The sequence below is a fragment of the Apostichopus japonicus genome, chromosome 3 (assembly GCF_037975245.1).
Source record: "Apostichopus japonicus isolate 1M-3 chromosome 3, ASM3797524v1, whole genome shotgun sequence".
Classification (NCBI taxonomy): Eukaryota; Metazoa; Echinodermata; class Holothuroidea; order Aspidochirotida; family Stichopodidae; genus Apostichopus; species Apostichopus japonicus.
In genome coordinates, this window is record NC_092563.1 from 7,292,202 (window position 1) to 7,311,342 (window position 19,141).

Genomic DNA, 19,141 nt, shown 5'->3' on the forward strand with positions numbered 1-19,141 from the left:
ATGTCAGCCATGTTTTCCTCATGCAATATTATAATCTTTATACCAGGATGAAGGCATATATAGCATCAGCAGCAGTGTCAAGTTAGGTTCATTTCTCTCAATTGGTAGAAATCATGGAATTATGTATATTAAAAAAAAAAAAAAAATTATGTGTCTAAAATTAGCACAAACTTACATGCAGAGCTAATTATAGCCCTCACTTATATTCTAAATATGCCTCAGAATCATATGACGTCTAAAAATTTAATATCTTTTTCGGGAAAAATATGACCCCAGGTCCATACCCCCCTCCTGTATCTGCTCCTGATATTAAGAAAATAACACAACTACCTACAGTAACCTCTCACCCTCCCCCCTCACCCCCCCCCCCCCCCCCCGCAGGTTTTTAACACATCTCAACAAAGGTTAATCACCAGTTCATCTGATTCATATTTTTGATGCTATATCTAACCAGCAACAGTTTGTAAGATCTTGAATGGTTTTCACTTTTAACCTTAGACTTGCCTTTTATGAGCCATTTATTCCCATAAAATTATTTACTGGTACCGTTATATCATACAGGCCTACGTTTTTCCCGAGTGAACCCAAGGTTGAAATTGACTGAAATCATAAAGAAGAGACACATCTGTTGCGTTCGGAAGGATTTTTCATTTCAGATCTGGCTTTCTGGTAGATTAGGACATGCAGAGCTCGTAGATCTTATATAAACACAGGAGAAGAAAAATGCTCCAATATATGACAGTACTTATAAAAGGCACTAGCAGTGAATGGCTAGCGTACAATATATCTAGGAATCAATATTGGTCTTGCACCCCCCCACCCACCCCCAGTGACTCTGAAGGATCATCCAGGGGGCTTTAAACGACTAACTATTTTATCAGATTATAAAACTATCCTTTAAATGTTTGCGGGATAACAAGGAAAGTACTTCTATTCCCGTATCTTTCTGTGTATAAAGAACTTGAAATATGTTGTTTCATGTGATATTAAACCTGTTTCCAAAGTAAGTGCCTGGCCAGGTATAACAACCTAGGGGAACAAATTCAGACCTGATGCTTCCCACACAGTGTAAAGCTTAAAGGTTGCTGATATTTGTTTGACACTGTAAACCCAACCAGCTGCTTTAAGGATTCGGCATCTGCCTGTAATATTACTTTTGTCATCATCCATCAAGGAAGATATTTTCAAGAACTTTCTCAATTCCATTATCAACACACTCCAGAATTTCAAGTAGATTTCAAGAAGTTTAAATCAGTAAATTTGTTTTAAAGAATTTGTTAATGGTTTTTTTTTTGTGTTTTTTTTTGAATGAATAAATGAATGGAAAGAACAAGTGCAGACATTAAAAGCGGTAATAGTTTTTTACATTTTCATATTTCAAATAGCAAATCTGAAAAGGAGAGCAAAGATGAATTGGTTTATGCTTTTCCTGAGCATTTAAAAAAAAAAAAAATAAGTCACTTGATTTTCTTTCCATTTTCGAAAAGAAAAAGAAAGACGGGAAATTGTTCATTGAATAGACTTTTCTTAAATCAGTTTCCAACTTTAATAGCCTTTGTATCAGCAACATTAATGTTCTAAATGGTATACTTGCCAAGTTTCCTTTAGTCTGCTGTTATTTATATTAATTACTCGCTAATTATCTATTTTGGACGGTATGTAGCAAACCCTGAGAGAAATACCCAGAAAGTTTTCTCTGTAAACTAAGACTTGATATTTTTGGTCCAAAATTTGCCAAAAATTGAAACAAAATCTGATAAAACAGTAAGTATAGATTCACTCTAATAATAACCAAGATCCATATTCGCTTCAATTCATTTATTATTCATCTATGAAGTGTGGAATATCAATACATGTTCCTTTCAATAGTCTTCCGTATAATTTTCTTAAATCACTTTGCAGAGCAACAAAGCGGCTGGCTATCTATATCAAACTATCCCTCCCCACTTGTAGTTCCCTCAAAGACATTTTCCTCCACCCAGTGTCGAAGATGGAATGAATTCAAACAGAGTCAGTTTGGGCCGTTTGTTCCCTGGTGTACAAATTTTCTGTCCTATACCTTTAAGCAAGTTTCAGACAATAGCCAGTCACTTTCATGTGTCACTTCCCAGTACATGCATGAGTTATATTGTGTATTTAAAGCAAGCAAAAGGAATGCCATTAAGAAGCATAATTTGCCGTCTGTTTAGTACCTAAGAGCTGGCGAGAAGGTGTTCTGGCTTCCATTCACAGTGTCATTAAGTCCATTACCACAAATCATATCAGAAAGACTGTAGACAATATGCCTTCATTAATTGAGAGAGACTGCAAGAGCTCTCCTCTCTGCTTGCAGCAAAAGCGTTCTCTCAACTTTCTCCAGCTCGGTCTCTCATCTAGCTTCTTCATAAAATTCGCAATTTTGCACATCCCGAGGAGGATGTGAACTAATCAGCTCGGCAGAGAGGTCTCTTTCGTTTATCGTTAAGATTTGGCACTTTTTTGGAATTTGGTTGGAATGTTAAGAACAAAATCCAAATGTGTTGTATCCCTCACCCCCCCCACCCCCACCCCATCCCTGTCTTGATGTGATCATGTGATACCTAGAGGTTTAGGTATCCATGGCATTGGTTAGAAGTCAATGGTGACCTTTGACACTGCGAGGTGATATATCACTGTTTACAATTGTCTCTCCTCCTTATTTTTGGCCCTAATCTCCAGAATCTTTATGTTGCAAGTGTGTAAATCTCCCTATGTTTTGTGAAAGACAGGTTCTAACTAACATCAGCTCTGTAAAGGAAATATTCTGCAAAGACTATACTGAGCCAATCTTGAACAGAAATATTTCAGCATAGTCTAATTTCGAACATATTGCCAGGTGTGTAGTCCAGTCAGCTGGCCGTCCTTACAAAGTGGTCCATGCATGTTTTGTCTACTGTATCGTTTTCTAGCTAAAACCATTAAACAAAATTATGGCCTGCTTATAATTGCCATGCAATACACACCGCCGATAATTGGGAGAAAAAAAAGTTAACGTCGACAACGTGCCGTAGCATTAAGTTTTATATAGTGTCATTATGGGATATTGGCAACGTAACATTAAGTAGCATAAAGTGTCACTGGAGGGGGGTTATGCTGCCCTCAACTATCACTTGCGATAGTGAAGAAATGGTGCCAGTGCAATAAAGGTTATACGCGTCCGTGTTTGCACGAAACTATAATTGCACATGTGATAACGTTTAAAGTTTTAGCTTCGCTGCACACACAGGAACCTGAAGTCACACAGTCCAAACCAATATTGCCAAAAAAAAAAGTTTTAATGACTGCAATTCTGCTTTAATTTAATTTTTAAATTTTTCTGGGAAAAGAAAAAACAACTAAAAACAGAAGAAGGAAAGTCATCATCACTCACTAGTGAGTGTTTGATCTGCCAAGTTGACAGATATTATACTTTGAACAATGAATATCTCTAAAGGTTTGACCACAAAACAGATTGTGTTATGTGTCTTATTATAAAACTGATAGCATTTTTGGAACTGAAAAATGTTTGTACATGGCCTTGGATTGGCACCTGGATATAATATATAGATCTAGTAACATATGGCAGGCTATGTTGGATTGAGGTAATTTTTTTTTTTTTTTTTTTTTCACAGATATTCCCCCAGATTTGATATCACAGTATTGGAAAATGCATAGCAAGGTATCAACAGGTGAAACTGGCACTAAATTGAGGGCCTGCTCTAACTAGAGAAAGGTAATTGTGCAGACTGAATTTGTCCATAGATTTCAAATCAATGTAGTCTGTTAAGGTATTAGTACAATCAAGAAGAAAACATATTGTCTTTGCTTGACAATTTCAAACAGTTTTTAGTTGATTCACAGATGTCCTTATTCTTTACATTAATTAAGCCCTAAGTAGGCAGGTTTTACTCAATCCCACGTACCTGCATTCCGAAGGTCATTTTTGATGCTTCGTTTTATGCTCCAATAGTTAGACCAGCTTTTTGGCATCAATTGATTCATTTAGAGTCTGTGACACTTTTAGCATACAGTCTGTGATGTCACTGCTATTAGAAAATGAGATACGATCAAAATTAAGATATCCTCTTTAAATGTTTTTCTTCACCAATAAATGAAAACAAATTATTGAGTAGTTGGAGATTTCCTCTCATTTCTATAAAATTTAATATTGACCAGAATCTTTTGTGTCTTTATATTAATCACATGAAACAAAGGGCAAATTATCAATTTTTTGGCCGATTCTTACACTGCTCAAAGTAAAAGTCCACTGTTAATGACCGCAATGAATTATGGGATTTCAGTGGATATTGTACCAAAAACACCAAAGATTGATCAAGAAAATTGTGAAATGTGGCTTTGTAGAATGGAATGGAAAGTTGCAATTAAGCATTGCACTGGCTTTCCTAGGTGAATGTTGTCTTAAGTATTCTTAATTAAACCTGTTGACTTCATAGTTTTTGTTCTAATTGATGGAATAACAATTATCAAACTGATAAAACTATGATCATCTCGTACTAATCACACAAGACATGATGTACAAACGTATGAATACCATCCCAAGTAAGGCCTTCAAACCTGCCTGTGACATATTTCTCATCTTGCACATGTCTTCACTGTGGTAGAGCACATACCCCCCCCCCCCTATTCAGGCTGTCACCAAGTACCAGGACAGTTTCAGCCTTTACTCATATATATTTCAACTCAATCTCTTTTCTTCCAAATGTTTTACCAATTCCAGATCTAATTCATAATTGAGCTTGATATTATTACTCTACCTGATACCTGAATCATCACAATAGATATTTTGTACCACTCTGATCTTTTTCTTGAACTGACCTAATTAATAGATGTTTGGACTCGAGTTTTCAAATTTCTAGGTCAGACTACGTAAACTGTCTGAAGTATCAGTTCTCCCCAGCATTTCTATATATGGTCATCCAAGTTGTTTCCACGTCATATATCAATCAATATTTGTTCCCCCCCCATTTGTATTCATCTGAGCTGTTGAGGTGTGCTGATTTAATCTACCCAGGATAATACCAAGATCTAGAGACTGTTGAAATAACATGTAACACCTGTTTGGCCAAAGGAAAATTATATACACACTCACACATATATGTAATATATATATATATATATATATATATATATATATATATACATCCAGAGAGTGAAAAGCACATATGTTGCAGACTTTGTTTACCAAAATCTCTGGGAATGTCGCATCTGGGTTGGTGGGGTTGGATAAAATTTCCCATCTGGGAATATTTCACTGTGAATGAAATTGGGCAGTGCCTGGAAACTGGGAGTGAAAGTGTGTACACAGGTGGTAAATTCTATAACGGCCCGGTGCAAATTAATTATTTACAAATGATGTTCCATAATATTGAACTGTTACTGAAGGGGTTTGCCAGCTCCTGGTTTTTTTTGAAAAGTCTCGATGGCTTGGTGTGTAAATGTTTGGCCATGCAGCACCTATTTACAGAATAGAACATTATTATTTGAGCTGGAGTAGTAGAAGTAGCTCTGTCTGGTTTGGTCTCCTTTCCAGCTCCTAAAACATTCTTGCACCGATAAACGACATATTAGCCCATTCGATATCTGGCATCAAAAGAGAAGAAAAAAGAATCTGCATGACTGGTATTAGGCATAATTCTGCCAGTTGTTTGATTTCAATTATTAGAAGTAATCAACAGAAAATATATCGGTCTGTGATAATACTCTTGGGTGAACTTCAGTTTATTTACCTCTCTCTACATGAATTATTTCCAAGTAAGAACCACTAGGCCGGTGTTCAGGGTTGAATTCCCAGGGTTGAATAGCTGCACATATTCACTCTGTCAGTATGAAGCAGGCGACGTACTATTAAATGGCAAGACGTTACATTGATGGTCGTCACACATGACTGTTTTCTATGAACAGTTTCATGTTAAAGTTGACTGACTAGCGGCAACGTTAACCGTACTTCTTGTATCGCATGCATTAAGAGTGCATTCCCGGTCGCTGGACCCGTAAACGCTCCATCAAGTTAGGGCTACCCCGATGCACATGTACGTCCCAGCAAAGAAACTGAAATTAATGTCGGCGTTATCGTCTGGTATCATTAACTAGCGATAAATTATTCCCGACAAATGTTTCAAACTTGTTCTATTTTCAACGTTATTTGTAGAATAGGTAAAGCCATCACGTAGAGAGTGAAGAATTAGTGAAGTGGGGTGCAAGTAGTGGAAAATATAAGGGGTTTGTATGTCAAATATAAAACTCCCAAAAATTGAGATAAAACAGACACAAAATACAAAGAGAGCATTTCCATAGAAATCTAGCATGTATTTGTTTTAGATTCATACAACTTCCTTGTAGCTTACAGGCTCCCCACCAGGCATGTCATGGGGGGCGGGGGTTTCAAGGGATGGACCCCTGGGACCTGTGTCAATTATGGAGGCCAAGGAAGTATGCATTTTCACAATATAAAACATGAATATAGTGTCCACGAGAGGGTCTGGTGGCATAATTGACTCATGGGGCCTGACACTCCCACAATGCTACCCCTGGGACCTGTGTCAGTTATGGAGGCCAAGGAAGTATGCATTTTCACAGTATAAAACATGAATATAGTGTCCACGAGAGGGTCTGGTGGCATAATTGACCCATGGGGCCTGACACTCCCACAATGCTACTGGGTCCCACCTGTGGACGGGACATCAGTTTTAGCTCTTGTCACCTGGAGAGCATAAACATCCTTGTTCATTTGCTGGCTGCTCTCAGATTTCGATATTAATTGCCAGGTGGCATTTCATGGTAGAGTACGGGGATGAGTTATTTAAAAGTTGATTTCAAAAGTAATCAAATTATCCTAAAATACAGCTCAAGGACTGGGTATACAGTATATCCAAGCAGCTGTTATATTTAGTGCAGGTGGTGATTACAAAACTTCTTTGTAAATGAGGGCATTATAATGACTGTTGAGGATCATTTCCGGGCTATCGGCATGTCAAGCCCTGCTGTTTTCTTGTTTCATCCGTTGTTTTTGAGATGTTTTGCCTGCAAAGTGTGATTTAGGTCAAAAATGTCCATATAAACATAGAAACAAAACTGAAGAAAATGATGTCTGGGGATAGAGTTGACAAATTTAGTATTTTTTTTTAATTTTCATATATTGATATATATCTGTCATTATTAATTTTTTATTTTGTTTATAAAATATGTAGATGATCACCATTACATTGAAGGTGGAGGGATGAAAAGGGGTGGGGGTGCAAGGGTGTGGGAAAGGATCAAGTGGATGTGGTTAAGGTATACTTATATTGTCTTTCTCTTGACTTAGATAATGATAGCAATGAATATTTCAACTACATACAGAAAAGGGAAGTCTTTATTTTGATCAATTTCCTGTGAACAATGAAAACTGTATGATTGATAAAATGGATAAAAATATTCCTTACTGTACAGATTTTATACAGGTTATGTTATACTCGGGTCATATTGTCTATGTACACAAGTCTGGAGATCTATAGTGGCTATATTCTTTTAACCAGCTCAGTTCAAGATTTTGGAGGTAAAATTATGGCCCACATACTGCCAAAGTGTAACATCAGTTCTAGTGAAGCCTACTCATATCTCGTGGTAAGGTAGAAGGACCTTATAGGCAGAGAGGGGTGAAGGACATTTAGGTGCAGTCGAATATCTGTCAATTTAGTGAGACTGGTTTTTTTTTGGTTTTTTTCCTTTTTCATTTTGTGCATTGTAAGGCTATATCAGACCATCATCTCAGCTGACACATGAGATACTATTATCAGGAAGTGTATGATTTCTAGGCATATTGCAAACACATGTGGAAATAGGCAGGATCGACTGCCACGATTCGCTGACAGCTAGATCTTGAGGATAATGAAAAAATGGAACGACATTTCATGTTACTTCCTTTGAATAACATATGTCACACTACAGTAATTACCGCTGACAAATGAAAGCGAATTTTGTCTGATATGTCGACGTTGTTTGTCCAAAACCATCTGCTACAAATACGTCGTCGCTGCATGGGAAGGCATTGAAACATATGAAACGTTACAAGTTTTGGCAAACAAACCTTCCTTTTTTTCGACTGCAGTAGAACTAAAGTCTTCACTTTTGACTTTCAATTAAACAGCTGGCTGTTCTACTAATAATGCAATATACCAGGTTTTCATCACTCCAAGATTACTGTATGTCGTCCAGTTACAGAGTTGTTTACAATTGACAATTCATAATCATGGATGTTAAATATGAATCTAAGAGACTGCCTTCTATTTGTTTTTGTTTTTGTGTTTTTGGTCAATGTGTGTGTTTGTGTGGTACATTTCAAATTGTGGTTTATATAGAAAAATTTGAACACATGACTTGTATCAAAGTTTGTTGAACCAGATAGCCATATTGATAAAGAGAATGTCAGATTATCTAATAATGTTAAAGTGCAAGGAAAATGGGTTAATCCTGTCCCAGTGAACTCTCCCCATAGCATTACAATATATAAACTCCTTACTTGCATTTTTTTATGGGAAATAACTTCACTAATCATCAGCATGATTTTGATCATTGCTGCGTGTGCTTATATTTAAAGCCCTTGGTGGAAAATAGTCCTTTATGTATGTATGTATGTACTTTAGATCCTCCTGCAAGCAGGAACTCGCGAAGAATCCATCATTGGCTTATCAAAGCCGCAAGCTGACCGAAGTCAGTCTCTTAGATTCATATTTTAACGTCCATGATTATGAATTGTCAATTGTCAACAACTCTGTAACTGGACGACATACATTAATCTTGGAGTGACTCGAACTCGGAACCTTATGATTGAAAGGCACCGGCGTTAACCACTGAGCTAACGCTCCCTTATATGAAATGAAACTTTGTGATACACATTCATGTCGCATATATAGTTTTATGGAGTCAGCTGTATAGATGTTAGTCTCGAATGGAAGATACTACCCAATTATGATTTTGAGATTCGGGACCCCCATTAATCTCAAAGAAAAATGTCGGGATAGTAAAAGCTATTTCCGGTGAAGCAGGCAAACCCAAATTACACCAGCACCATTGCTTTAAAAAAATTGAAGGGGCCTGCAGTTTCCCTTTAATACAGACTGCAAAAATACCTGCCAACAATTTCGTGGAAATTGACTACTGAAAATGAAAGTTGGAACATTTGCAGTGGGTTTTCCTGAAGTCACAACAATATTGATATGATTTCTAACACCAGCCTGACCTTAGTTATCAGGTAAAGTAGTAACTGGAAACAATTGAGATACATTTATGTTCCTTTTAACCACTCTGCGTTCATGCTGCAATTTGATTTGTACAGTTGGAGTTCATCTCACTGTGCAGTTTTAAGTATATAGATATTTGTAAACTATGCATGATTTTTTTTTATACTGTAGGTCAAGTACAAATATGATATTATTTGCTCAAGTAATGTTCACTAGTAATTCTACCACTGAGCCATTGTCCTTCAAACTCTTTGTTTACAGCCGATTGTAAAGCTCATGATTTTCTGTACATGTTCAACGCCCCCCACCCCCCACCCCCCCAGAACACAAAGTATATTGTTAGCTTGTACAAATTACTTAACTCTTGTGGTGGACATTATGTAAGTCAACAATATCTCATTACTCATAACAACAAATCAATTTGTTATTAACCTTTCCACATAAAACACCCTTAAATAGAAGATGAACCAATTGTCTGGCCTACTCTGTAGATATGCCTGTTATGTTCGTTAAAACTGACGACGTTAATCATTAGCTCATTAGACAGCTCAGTTTGGGATGAATGGATTTAGAAAAGAGATTAGAGGACTTCAATAATATTTCTGTGGAACAGTAACATCTTGAAAATGGAGAAATATGATCTTGTCATTGTCTTTATTTTTTGTCTTCTTCTTTCATCGATTTAACGTAACCAGCTGCTTGAACAATGAGATCATTAATTGGAATAAATTGTGTGATATCCCTGTTTAGATGGTTTCCGGTGTCAGCAGCTTTTGGACGGGCAGAATGTTTTTCCCTGCCTCTGTTGTGTTATCTCTGCCCAACAGTCTCTGGAAAGAATTCGAGAGTGAGAAAGAGAGAGAGTGTGTTCTTGAGATGCTCGCTACATGTAGGACAGCTGACTGATCTCTGTTTAATTAGGGGAGAAATTTATTTGTAAACCTCGTTATCCAGACCACATCTGGCAATCCTCTCAGGGATAATGCCTTTCAACATCTTGTGAGCATAGAGTCTCCTCTCAATGTAAACCATGTGGCTAATGGAAAAGCAATAAAGTGCGAGTGAATCATATCATGTACGTAACCATACTTATGTAATAGTCCGATGATCATACAGACGAAACTTGACGTAGCAACAAATTATCAGAAAGAGGGGAAACTTAGAAAAGGCCAAAAGTTTTGTATAGCTTTAAACTTGAATATATATATGTTTTTGTCTAAGTTTTTTTTTTTTTCTGGTGTTTGTTATCGTCAAGGTTACGATATTAGCCGTGGTGGTTTTCAAATCTGAGTTAACATTAATAGACACTTAAACTTTGAGGGTATGCATCTAAATCATTGCAGGTTTGTTGCTAGAGGTACTATAGTGGAGGATGCTAGATTATAAATGACATTCTGCTGAAACTGAACAAAGCTTGAGTTGCAAAAGTTTGTTCTTGTTAGAAATAGTTTACATCAACCACAGATAAGGCAAGGTTTAACTTTTAATAGTTGGGATATTCTTATATGAAATTCAATCCTACATCCCTGCAATCAGGAAGAGGTGAAAGGGTAGGGTGTGGGGAGGGGGAAGGATGGGAGCAATGGACAGGAACAATGGCTGAGGAACAATAATGGAAAGAAGTTGGAGCAAGAGAGGGTTTACCCCAGTCCATGTTCCATTTGGAATACTTCATACATGACTATGTTTTGTTAGTGGTACTAGGTATCTGCTGTTTTAGAAATCTTACCCTCCTCCACCCCAGCCCCCTCCCCCTTCCCATAGACTCTTGGAGCCCAAAATCCCTCCTGAAGGAGATATTGAGGATAAAGGAAATGGCTGCTGTAATAAGTCATATTTTGTGTCTTGTTCACCATGGTATACATCCTCTATTGTGTATGCAACAAATAGTTCCAGATGTTGTTCTGAATGATGTCACACAGATGGTAAGAAATCTGAAATTTAGGCTGGAAGCAGGATGACCAATGAGTTGCTGATAGGTGCTGACAGCTGGGTGGAAGCAGGGCCCTTCCTGCAGGATAAGTAAAAGCAAGGAGCTTATTATCTCAATTAGAATATAGGCCATATCCTTGAATCCAATCTCTTCATGAAGATGACCTTGCCATTATTGTCTTATGTTTGTTTCGGAACAAAAAGTACCTCAAACATTAAAAAAAGAAAAGAAAATTTTAGACGATTAATTACCCGTCCAAACTGCTAGAAATGGTTTCATACCGTCAGCCTATAGGCATTACGTTTGAGTATACGTTTGTAAATACAAAGCAGAATGAATCGTTTAATTATACAATCGAGTAAACATCGAACAGAAGTTGTTAGTCACCACGAGGAAAATCCTTGAATAAATAAGAAAGACAAACGAAAGAGAGAATAAAAAAATGCCATTCAGTCTTGTGAGTTTTAGCATCGAGAATCTACTTAACCTAACGTTTCCTCAAGAGTAATAAATAGTCTACGAAATCGAATCCAGAGATATTAGGCTACGTGTCACTTTAAGCAGAAGATTAGGTAAATCACTGTGTGTAGCTCATGGAAAAGCATCCCCCTCTCGAATCTTCAATTTATCACCAACTCTGTGAGAATTAAGCGAAAGACCTGGCAATCATCGCGATGTATTTTGCTTTTGTCAATATTAATTATCGCCACAACAATGAGGGAAACCCGTCGGCCGCCGGAAGGATTTTTCGTCCGACCGTTTTGGCCACCTGTGCCCTCTACACTTGTTTCAAATGAGTTTTGTCGTGCACCTGCCCAACTTGACGCACTTCAGACAAATATGAGGAGCTAATGAAGTTGGGGAACCTGTAAGATTCAACAAGATGAGCAGAAAAAAACAAAAAATCTGTCTTTTTCTTTAGTTTTTTTTTTTTTTACTTTCTTCTTTTCTGTCTGTTTTTTTTTTCTAAATCTTTTCTTGGCTGTTTTTTTATATTTAAAAAAAAGTTTTGTATGAAATATTTATGCTGTCTGTGTCAGGATTATACTACTACTACTACTGCTGCTGCTATGTCATTTTGAGAGATATTCAGTTGAAAGTATAATTACATAGCCCTTGTGAATGTGCATCACATATGATTAAAGATATCTGGGGAAGAAGAAGAAGAATGATATATATGTATGAAGTATGTTTCTATAGACTGGACTATATAAAGGCAATGCTTGGGAAAATGGTGAGATGATCAGGGGGATAGGAGGAATGAGTAAATAGGTAAGGTTATTGTTTGGTGATGGGGAGGAATATAAAGAAAAGTGAGTAGCAGAGTTTGAGGACTTGGTGGAAACAGTTGAATATGGAAACTGGCCTTTTACTAGTGATTTGGGGGAAGTGGGGGAGGGGAGGGGGAAGTAGAGGCGAGGTGAGGGGGGAGGTAGAGGTGGCTCCAAACTAACACAAATTAAATGGTTTACTGGTGGATACTTGGTTAATAAGACTACCATTTATATGTAATATGTACAAGAAGGGAGAGAAAAGGGAGAGCAAAGTTTCAGTAAATTATAACCTAGATTCCCAGTCCCTCTTGTTTTAGTGAAACAGCTGGACATATCACTTGAGGGAAAGGTAATCGGGAAGGAAATATGAAAATTGAGTAGTAGCTACAGTTTGAGGAGTCAGTGGAAACGTTGGCTTGAATATAGTAAAAAAAATGCAAAGGACCATTACTGTGCCATTGGGAGTTGGTCTATGGGGTAAGGGTAGGGGGAGGGGTAGGGATACTTTCAAGTTGGCAGGGCCTACATATTTTCAGGGTTCAAAATAACGTGAACTGAAATGGTTTAATGTTAATTTGAAGACACTGATTGATACAGAGTAGATCGAATGTGCTGTGTATGAGTTTTTTAGATGGGAGAGATGCTGATTGGGACAAAATGTCCATCAAATGATCCCTATAGTTACACCAAATGCAACCATATTCAGTGAAATGGTATTATTTGCAAATTTATATGCTACAAAGATTGCAAAATGGTCCTATGGATACAAAGTTTTCAATTAGATGGTTTGATGTGAAGTTTAATTTTTTAATTTTTTTTTTATCTATATACTTTAAACTTTCATTTTTGGTTGACCCTTTTGGCCGTTTTTTTTTTTTTTAAATGAGTTTTCTATTGGTTGACATAGATTATGACCTTACATGTATATACATACCTGTTACTATAAATCATATTTCTGAAATTAAACTTTCTGCAACCACATTTTTCTTGTTAAACCCTGATAATTATTACTGTAGCAAGTGTGATATACACATGTGGCTCAATCACAGGTCATATGAAGAATTAGGAGATTGATTTGTCATTGTAAAATAATCTAAAAGCTTCCTCCCTTCCTGAGGGTCTCCTTAATTCCTCTTCAAACTCTAGAAGCACTGTTACAGTTTATTTATGGACCTGTATTTTTCCTATTAAAGGATTACGTCTTCTTAATAGCTTTTATGCCTAATTGAGGACAAATGGGTCTCCCTTGTCAGTCAAGATGTGTCATGTTTTGACTTTTAACATGTCACTTCTGCGAGGAAGTCGTTTGATCTTACAAATCAGTACCAGAGTAATAGCGGAGCGATCATTTTTAGCCCCCTTTCTCCATCTCGAAACCACTTAATTTTTTCTCTCCGGGAGTATTTATCACCTGATGTTTTCCACTTTTATTTATACACTGCCTTCTCATCTTACACCATCCGAGGAGGAATCAGAGATTTTAAGATGATGAAATCTAGTCGCCAATTGTTATTGGTTATTGAGACATCCGATCGGGCTCTGTTTATATCGGTTATTTATTGAAGGCAATCACGGACGTGATTTCCTCCAACCCTAACTAGAGTCGAAATCGTTGGAAGGAACAATTAATCTTGTCGGCGGAAAAGTCCATTACCGTGATGAATAAGTCTAAGACATGTCTTTGTAATTAAAAGGCCTTAAAAAGTTGATTAAATTACCATCAGTATCACCACTCTCCTCTTTCCCCCCCCCCCCCTTCTCTACTCCTAAAACTGTTTTGTGTTTTATTTTTATATGTATATATATTTTTTCTTGTAATGCAAGTGTGATGTTAAAAGAGGCACATTTAAAGTGACTTCAGTTCTGATTCATTAGCATTGTTTACATTCGTCGACCAATTTAGCGCTCTTTTCGTCTCAATTTATATCCTATCTTGTTACGGGCCGGATTATATCTCCGTTCTTCTCTGTCTTTGGTATCCCAAACGCTGCTCCATTTTCCTGATGTAAGCCAAGCCTCTCTTTGTTAGAAATTAAGCAGATCAATTTCCCAAGCGATAACTTTTGAAACAATTTTTATAGAGCCATTTGGGGGATTGATGCAATGTAAAAGCTTCCGAAAATTGTGAGCAAGGACCGGGGAGGTATATTATGAAGATAAAAAGAGGATCAGTGTTTAGGATGAAAAAAGGCATGTGTGAAAATGGGTCTCATTTTGTGTTGGAAATATTTACTTTTACAGCCAAAATTTAAGATAATTAGAATCAGTTTGCACTCAATGGAATTGGCAAAGGGAAATGTAAATTTGATTGCATTAGTTGAAAGATAACATTTAATAACTTATTGACATTTTACATATACTTCAAATACTGGAGAGGTGTTGCAGATCCTTTATCAAGAATTTTTCTGCAGTTTAAAAAAAGCAAATATAATTTTTTCAGATATAAATTTCATTCATAAATTCATAAATTTCATTCAGCTATAAAATTTTAAAAAAAGACAGAAAGAGAAATAAGGAAATTGACCCCACGAAACAAATTTGGTTAAATTGCATGCCTTGCATGGCCAGTCCTGTATATGCAGTGGCTCAGTGTGCTAAAATTTCAAGCCTGAAAAATCTCACCCTTGACAATAAAAATTATTCCTGAGTGGTGACACTCTCAACAAATTACAAAAACTTGTTAGTATTTTGTGTCAAAGTAATTGTCTGGCAAACATTGTGCTTCTGTGAAGGATCCTGAGGTTATCAACTGGGTCTGATGTCCTATGTTTACCCACACCCCCCTCCACCTCCTGAGATGTTCAGGCACTTTTCTCTTCCAAGAACACCTTGTCAAATTCCTGGGCCAGTTGGTGATATATAGGAACCAGATGGGTAATGAATGGTGAGTGTATGTTGAAATATACTTACGGATGCTACAAAAAGCTGACTTCACTTTTAATTACTGAGCCTCTAATTTGTCTTCCAAGATCATGGAACTCATTGTAAACAGATATTCAATACATGTTTACTTTAGTAGTGTGTAAGTCTGTACAATTAACTGATGAGTTTTGTGTTTTCATACTTAATGGGGCTCTCTCTCCCCCTAGCATTTCAATAGAGGGCACTGTCATATTGGTCCTAATAGAGGGCACTGTCATATCAGTCCTTATAGAGGGCACTGTCATATCGGTCCTAATAGAGGGCACTGTAATATCGGCCCTTATAGAGGGCACTGTCATATCGGTCTTTATAGAGGGCACTGTCATATTGGTCCTAATAGAGGGCACTGTAATATCGGTCCTAATAGAGGGCACTGTCATATCGGTCCTGATAGAGGGCACTGTCATATCGGTCCTGATAGAGGGCACTGTCATATTGGTCCTTATAGAGGGCACTGTAATATCGGTCCTGATAGAGGGCACTGTCATATCGGTCCTTATAGAGGGCACTGTCATATCGGTCCTTATAGAGGGCACTGTCATATCGGTCCTGATAGAGGGCACTGTCATATCGGTCCTGATAGAGGGCACTGTCATATCGGTCCTTATAGAGGGCACTGTAATATCGGTCCTTATAGAGGGCACTGTTATATCGGTCCTTATAGAGGGCACTGTTATATCGGTCCTAATAGAGGGCACTGTCATATCAGTCCTGATAGAGGGCACTGTCCATCGGTCCTAATGTCGGTGATCTGTACCGTTTATCCATCTCTCAAGTAAAGTAATACGATTGCAAGAAAGCCCTGACATGCTGTGAGCAGGCCGGAAGCTTGCATACTAACTCACGGGGTGATTGACTAACTTCATGATTCCTGAACGAAGAACATGCCTAATTTCTAGGAAGGAACAAAAACAATCACTTATCTAATGTGCTTTAACTTCAAAGTCTCAGTACTTGTTTGCCAAATTTAAACTTTGACCTTTCCAGCTTACTGCACTAAAAGCTCAGTGAAAATGACACTGTTCAATGCAATTTTCATATCAATATTCATTATATTTATTGAATTACCTGTCGTTAAAAATTTTGAGCTGCATAAGATTCGCCAGATTTTTTAATGAGTCCGTATTTTCTACAAACTTCAATCAAAATTTGCAAGCTCCACCCAGCAGATCATGCCCTAATCAAATCTCTTTTTTTTGTTTACAACCATTAGGCATAGGACTACTTTCATTATTGTGGCTAGCCTGTTTTAGGTTCCATCTCTTGAATGTATACTTCTCTTGGTCTTACCGATGTAGCTTGCGAAATTGTGTCTTTTCCTTCCATTGCAACGAATAAAGAGGTGTTTTTAGACGTTTCCTCAGTGAGATTGTTAAAAGTGGACGATACAAGTATAGGACTGCATTAAAATCTTGATCCAGCCGCTTTGTGTAGACTATTTTGTTTACATTTGAACATTCTGACATGGGCAGTCACAGTAATTGTATGGTAAATCTTTCGCGCCATAAGGGCAACAGAAAATAAATTTCTTTCTATCCATTGCGACAGCTTTCCTCCATCAAAACCCACCCGGTCAGAGTGCAATTTAGAATAAGAAGCGTCGATCCTAAATCGGAAGTTTGTCTTCCGAAATTCATCAGCAAAACAGGTATCGAGACTTTAAACTTCATTTCTCAAGTAAACCCCAAAATAGGTTTACAAAAAAAACGACGACAAAAAGTGCAATTGGAAAAGCCTAGGAGGCCGCCGAGAAAAGAAAGACAAACATTTCGATGTCATAAGAAGTTAAAGTTGATATGGATATTTTCAAGTTCAAAGACTCTGTGTTGTATGTAATATATGCTACCCTGCATTCTCTTCAGCCCAGGGAACAGTGCTGGTTCCATTGCTGACATTCCACATCTGGTTCTTGTCAAAGTCACCTCGGCTACCCCATGGTGAATGTTGAACAGCAGTAAAAAACAGAAAAGAAATAATAATAATAATAATAAAATAAAATAAAATAAAGGGAAAAAAAATGGGGGAGAGGTAAACACACTTGATGGTTGGTTGGTACAGAGCAGAACCTGCAGAAGAGCTGCTGTAACTTGTGTTTTATAAAAAAAAACTGGCTGATTAAGATCAGTTATTGGCAGGTTATCCAATTAGCTTCCTGGGAATTGTTCTCCCTGCTTTAAGCTTTAAGATGATGATGATGACGGTTACAACTCAGTAAATATGACAGAAATCACACTTATTGTGTCTCCAGTAGGAGGAGTAAAAGACAATATCTCTGTCATCTGGACAAGATGATGAGGACAGTTTAATCATGGAGCAGTAATTGATAGAATCACTCAGCAGTGGTCAACTGTAGGAACAGGTCAGGTTCAACCAGGACTATTAAATAGCAGTTTACATCTCTACCTGGATATTGAAGCCATCTTGCAGAGTACTTGTTGATTTAGAGGGGTGCACCCATCATCCCCCATCTCCCCACCTCTCTTCTATTCTCCGAGAATTTTATGATGCTTTAAATATCCTCTCCTTCCCTCCCCGGCCTGCCCCCTTTTCCTCCCCTTTCTCCCTTTGTTGAGTTCGGATACAACAGTGCAGGAGGTAATTTAGATTTGATTAATTTACATCTTATTTTGAGGTAGACACAAATTATGTTGTCTACTCGGTAAACTTGCAGATAAACCCAAGAAGCTGCTTCAAGAGGTCTTGACTGTATATATGGAATTATTTGATGATTTAGAGAGCCATTGACCTTTGACCAAACACAGTCAGCATGGGTCTTGAAGTGTGTATCAAAAAAGATGTTGATTATAGTGACCATTACATACATGATGAAACAGGTTTTTCAAGGATTCTGACAATAAACATTATATATATTGTCGTCATGTACATATACCTGATTACCTGCAAACCATTCTCACTTGTCTTCAAACCTCTCGTCCGCCCTCAGACTTCCCCAACATTTTGTCATCAGCAGATCTTGCAACTAAGTATAGCAAATGGGAACATCAAACACACCTCACCTATTCCTAGTACCCCACTGACAGGTGCTGTGTCCCAGTCCCCGAATTGACAAGACTGAATAACAGCTAAGTATCTTTGTCAGTAGTTGGATTATTTAACCAGGGTCAAAGCGGACTCGCCCAGTTCATCTCCAGTCATTTTAAGACAAAACATTGTCTGATTATGTTTCCATTTTTCTCTCTCTCATCTTCCGTCTCATTAAATTTTAGTTCTTTCTAGCATTTTTGCCTAATTATCCTGTAAATATTTATAGATTCCATACTCCTCATTAAAGAGATCATTCTGCCCTCATTTTTCCCTTCAAAGGTCCTTCCCTACAATCGAATTCATCTCAAATCTCTGGGGAAATCTGAAATAGTATGACTTAATGAAAGGAAGAAGGTACCTCTTTAAAGTGGTATATATGTATGTGTCTCTCCTAGACTAAGGTTTATCTAGGCATCATTATATGGATGCACATCATCACTTCCCCAGTTAATGAAACCAGGTGTTTCATTCTTCCAAGGGCTCCCATGAGGATATGACTTATTAAAACATTTTGATGTCATCCAGCACCAAAAGACAATTTTATCAGCGAGGGGAAAAAACATTTAGAACAAGAAATGACCATTCCAGAGAAAGTAAACCTCCATAAAAACAATATCATCCATTGTTCATGTAAGCGAAACAAAAGGTGTTTTTTTATTCTATGGGGTCAAAGGTCACTTACCTCAATTGTGGGCAAACTTCTCTCAGTGATCCAGCCATGATTTCCTTTA

General features: G+C 37.4%; 1 protein-coding gene across 12 annotated transcripts in view; it reads left to right on the top strand.

The window, feature by feature from the left end:
• LOC139961728 (protein CBFA2T1-like) overlaps positions 1–19,141 on the top strand; it is a 157,862-nt gene that overhangs the window by 43,101 nt on the left and 95,620 nt on the right. For 9 of the 12 annotated variants that reach the window (XM_071961166.1, XM_071961234.1, XM_071961250.1 and 6 more), the window contains one exon: positions 3,630–3,730. The exons of the other annotated variants lie outside the window; for them this stretch is intronic. The gene's annotated coding sequence lies outside the window, so the exon portion shown is untranslated. The remainder of the gene's footprint in view (positions 1–3,629; positions 3,731–19,141) is intronic. 12 annotated transcript variants of the gene reach the window in all.